This window comes from Penaeus japonicus, unplaced genomic scaffold (assembly GCF_977035675.1).
Source record: "Penaeus japonicus unplaced genomic scaffold, GWHDUDI00000001_assembly GWHDUDI00000005, whole genome shotgun sequence".
NCBI classification, from domain to species: Eukaryota; Metazoa; Arthropoda; class Malacostraca; order Decapoda; family Penaeidae; genus Penaeus; species Penaeus japonicus.
Window position 1 is genome coordinate 2507939 of NW_028234407.1, and position 5000 is coordinate 2512938.

General features: G+C 44.6%; 1 protein-coding gene across 5 annotated transcripts in view; it reads right to left on the reverse strand.

Moving 5' to 3' along the window:
* The window catches only part of LOC122264199 (FMRFamide receptor), a 355127-nt gene that overhangs the window by 344829 nt on the left and 5298 nt on the right, over window positions 1–5000 (reverse strand). The gene's annotated exons all lie outside the window — the stretch shown is intronic.

Here is a 5000-nt window from a genome sequence, read left to right on the forward strand (position 1 = left end):
ATATTCAATAGTGAATTATTTCTCTTTTTCCTTATTCATATCATCCGTATTCCTTCTATCATCCCTATTTTTGTTCCCTTTTCATTAATCCTTGTTTAACCCTCTACTTCCTCTCCTTCTTATCCTATTCTCTCCCTCTCCCCCTTTCTTCTATCACAGCGAAAGACATGTGTGTTTTAGAGGCAGGAATACGGACCACTTTACGCAGATAAAAGCCTATCTGGCAACTCATCCGTTCTGGTAACTTCCCCCCCCCCTTCCCCGTCTTCCACCCCCTACCCTCCCCTTCCTCCCTACCACCCCCTATATATCTCCTCCTTCTGTCCTCCCTTTCCTCCCCCTCCCCTCCTCTCCCCTCCCCTCCTAAACATGACCTTGGCTATTAATGAATGTAGAAAACTTCTCTCTCTTTCTCTCTCTCTCTCTCTCTCTCTTATCCTTATCTCTCTCTCTCTCTCTCTCTCTCTCTCTCTCTCTCTCTCTCTGTCTGTCTGTCTCTCTCTCTCTCTCTCTCTCTCTCTGTCTGTCTGTCTGTCTCTCTCTCTCTCTCTCTCTTTCTCTCTTCTCTCTCTCTCTCTCTGTATCGGATTCCTCCCTCGCCGAACTGGAATACCACGACAAGTGTAACCGACTCGCTTATCTCTCTCTCTCTCTCTCTGTCCCGGGTCTCTTTCTCTTTATAGCTTTTCTGTCTCTCTTCTCACGCTTTATTAATCTCTCTCTCTCTCTCTCTCTCTCTCTCTCTCTCTCTCTCTCTCTCTCTCTCTCTCTCTCTCTCTCTCTCTCTCACTCTCTCTTTCTCTCTCTGAATACTGACGCGATCGTCCTAACTGAGTCCTCCTCCTCCTTCCCCTCCCACCCCTCCTCCTCCTCTTTCTTTTCCTCCTCTTCTTCCTCGTCCTCAACCTCCTCCTCCTCCTTCTTCTTCTCCTCCGCCTCTTCCTCCCCTCCCTCTTCCCCTCCCACCCCTCCTCCTCCTCCTCCTCCTTTTCCTCCCATCCTATGCCCTTCCCCTCCCCTCTTCTTCCCATCCTCTACCCCCCCCCCCTCCCCCGGGCTTCAGACCACGTGTTATAACGATCGTGGAGGAAAGAATGAAGGTGGGGGGGGGGGGTAGGGAGGGAGGTGGGGCGTAGTAGGGAACGAAAGGGTGAAGAGGTATAGGGGGGTAGGTAGGGGAATGATCGAATGAAGTGGGGGGAGGGGGGTTGGGGCAAGAAAGGGTGAAGAAGGAGAAGGGGAAGAAAAAGTGAAGGAAGAGGAGGAGGGGGAGGAGGAGGAGGAAAAAGAGAAGGAGGAGCGGTGTGGTAAAGAGAAGGGAGGGAGGTAGGGAGCGAGGGAGAGGGTTAGGAGCGTGAGAAAGAGTGAAGGAGGGAAGGAGAAGGAAGGAGAAGTCAGCCGAGGAGGAGCAAGGGTGAGCCAGGGTGTAGAAGGATCGACGCGAGCGTAGGATACGGCGTGCTTCCAATGGCGTCCCGCGTGGGTGACTGCTAGGACCGCTCGAGTCTGGTGGCCAGCGGCGCGGTTGTCCAGAAGCGTTTGTTTGTGTTGCTTCTTCTACTTCTTCTTCTTCTCTCTCTCTCTCTCCCTCTTTATTTATTTATCCATCTCTCCATGTATCTTAATTTTGCTCTCTATCTTTATCACTCTCTTTCTTTCTCTCTCTCTCTCTCTCTCTTTCTTTCTCTCTATCTCTCTCTCTCTCCCTCTCTATTTATTTATCTATCTCTCCATATATCTTAATTTCGCTTTCTATCTTTATCTCTCTCTTTCTTTCTCTCTCTCTCTTTTTCTTCCTCTTTCTTTCTCTCCCCCTCTCTCTCTCTCTGTCTCTCTTTCGCTCTCCTTTATTAACTAGTTTCTTTTTCATAGTCCTTTTTTTTCTTCACTCTTGTAACCCTCTGGTTCTCCTTCTTTCTTTCTCTTTTATTTACAATATTATTATTATTTGCTTCTGTTTTCTCTCCTTTCTCTTTCTCTTTTGCATTTTTTATGATGTTAACTGTCTGTTTACTGTGTATCTCTATTTTGACTGTTTATATTTGTTGTTAATTTGAATATGAGAGAAAAAATACAATATGCTAAAAAGGTTTATTTTCAACAAATCTATTTTGCGTTTTTCTTTCTTTCTTTCTTTTTTTTCTGTTTAGAATGTATTTTTATGGTCTTATTTTCTGTTCCATTTCCTTCATTACTATTTTTTTTTTGACCTAAAATCAATGATAATGTCACTGATGATTAATAATGATGATTATGAGATTAAAAACAACATAAATTCACTTATTATTATGCTTATTAATGATCGTGACTTTGGTGAGGATGATAACAATAAAAGTAAGAGTAATAGTAGTAATAAAAGCAATAATAAAAATGATAATCAGGATGATACCAATAATGATGATGACAATGGTGATGGTAATACCTGATGATAATTAATGATTGATAAATAACAGATGATAATAAGATTACGAATAAGAATGATAAATGGATGATAGTGACAATAATAATGGCGACAAATATAATGAAAAGAAGACAAACAACAAAAGATAACGTCACCAATAACAACAACACCACAAACAACAACAACATCACCGAATCATCTCAGTCTGCAGAACCCCCCCCCCCCCCTTTTCCATCCAGGCCCCCTCCCCCCCTTTTCCGACAGCCTCTTCGGACCAGCACAAGAATCTCCGATTTCCCTCCTTGGTGATAGTTAAAGATTCTTTACTCGACTTGGCTTGCTGTTGAACTCCCCCCTCCCCCTCCCCCTTCCCCCTCCTTCCCCCCTCCCTCCTCCCTCCCCCCTTCCCCCCCCCCCCTCCCCCCTTCCCCCTCTTCCTCCCCCTCTTCCCCTCCCTCCCCCGCGTGATGGCGTCGCCGGCCTTCCAATATCAGTGTAAATGACTGACTTCATTATACGGCGCTCGGGTTTCGTGTGTAAGGCATGTGGTGGTGTTTCTCCACTCGCCTTTTGATTCTTCTCTCTGGGCTGTTCTCCTGTCTCGGTTTTGCTTGTCGAGTCTCTTTCTCGCTCTCGCTCTCTCTCTCTCTCGCTCTCTTTCTCGCTCTCTCACTCACTCACTCACTCTCTCTCTCTCTCTCTCTCTCTCTCTCTCTCTCTCTCTCTCTCTCTCTCTCTCTCTCTCTCTTACACACACATACAGACTCACTCCCTCTCCCTCTCTCTCCCCCTCTCTCTCTCCCTTTCCCTCACTCACTCACTCACTCTCTCTCTCTCTCTCTTTCTCTCTCTCTTTTTCTCTCTCTCTCTTTCTCTCACTCGTTCATTCACTCACTCACTCACTCACTCAGTCTCTCTCTCTCTTGCCCTCACATTTCTCTCTCTCTCTCTCTCTCTCTCTCCCTCTCTCTCTCTCTTCCTCTCTCTCTCTCTCTCTCTCTCTCTCTCTCTCTCTCTCTCTCTCTCTCTCTCTCTCTCTCTCTCTCTCTCTCTCTCTCTCTCTCTCTTTCTCTCTCTCTCTCTCTTTCTCTCTCTCTCTTACTCTTCCTCTTTCTCTCTCTCTCTCTCTCTCTCTCTCTCTCTCTCTCTCTCTCTCTCTCTCTCTCTATATATATATATATATATATATATATATATATATATATATATATATATATATATATATATATATATATATTCGTATTACCTTTATTTTTCTTCTAGTCCCCCCTTCCTCTACCTACTTATCTCCCAATCTCAGTAGATCAGTCTTGTCCACTTGCTGCTCCCTCTGTCGCTCCCCCTTTAATCACTCCACAGTCGATCGGACTTGCCCCAGCTGATGCCGTCGCGTTGATGCCGAAACCTTTGCATTATGTCTGGCAAATCGAGCGAGCTGTGAGTGCAACACCTCTCCTTCTGTCTTCCGTGTGATCTCGAGGGACCAGCCACTTCTGACACGTGGACACTTACTTGGTTTGGTGATTGCTACTTTGGGATTAAAGTGGTTCCGACACACTTTATATGTTCTGTGTCGTTCAGTGAAAAGACTTTGAGAGTTTGAGGCCTTCAGAGGTTCACGACTAGAAGAAGGGAACTAAACGTCAGGCTGAGCCAGTTTCGTTGACTATAATGTGCAATAGAAAATACTGTCTGGTTCGCTGTTTTGCAACCGAGTCAGAACCTGCATCATAAAAAAATGAAAAAAAAAATCTCTTTCTTTTTACTTTCAACTGGAAACAAGCAAGGATTGTAAGCTCACAGAAGACATCCCAGGTATTTGATACATCAATAACGATATTAGTGTTTTTTTGTTTTTTTTCCTTTTACCTTGAATAACATTGAAACGAATATAAATGCTTATTTTGGTTGTTCGTTTCTTTTTTCTATAGACCAAATCTTACCAAATATAGGAAGGTTTGGAAACCCTCGCCCACAGTTTGTCAATCCGTCTGTTTGATATTCACTGTCCATCCATCTTCGCATGTCTGCTTGTCTCTGCCTCTCTCCACCTGGCAGTCAGCCTCTCTCTCTCTCTCTCTCTCTCTCTCTCTCTCTCTCTCTCTCTCTCTCTCTCTCTCTCTCTCTCTCTCTCTCTCTCTCTCTCTCTCTCTCTCTCTCTCTCTCTCTCTCTCTGTCTGACTGTCTCTCTCTTTCTATCTTTCTCATTCTCTCTCTCTCTCTCTCTCTTTCTCTCTCTCTCTCTATCTATCTCTATCTAACTATCCATCTCTTTCTCACCCTCTTTCTTTCTCAGTCTTACTTTTTCTCTATCTATCTATCTATCTTCCCCCCCTCTCTCTCTATTCATCTTTCTCTCTAGATCTCTCTCTCTCTCCGTCTATCTATCTTTCCCTCTCTCTCTCTATTTATATATCTATATATCTATCTCTATCTCTCTCTCTCTCTCTCTCTCTCTCTCTCTCTCTCTCTCTCTCTCTCTCTCTCTCTCTCTCTCTCTCTTTCTCTTTCTCTTTCTCTTTCTCCTCTCTCTCTCTCTCTCTCTCTCTCTCTCTCTCTCTCTCTCTCTCTCTCTCTCTCTCTCTCTCTCTCTCTCTCT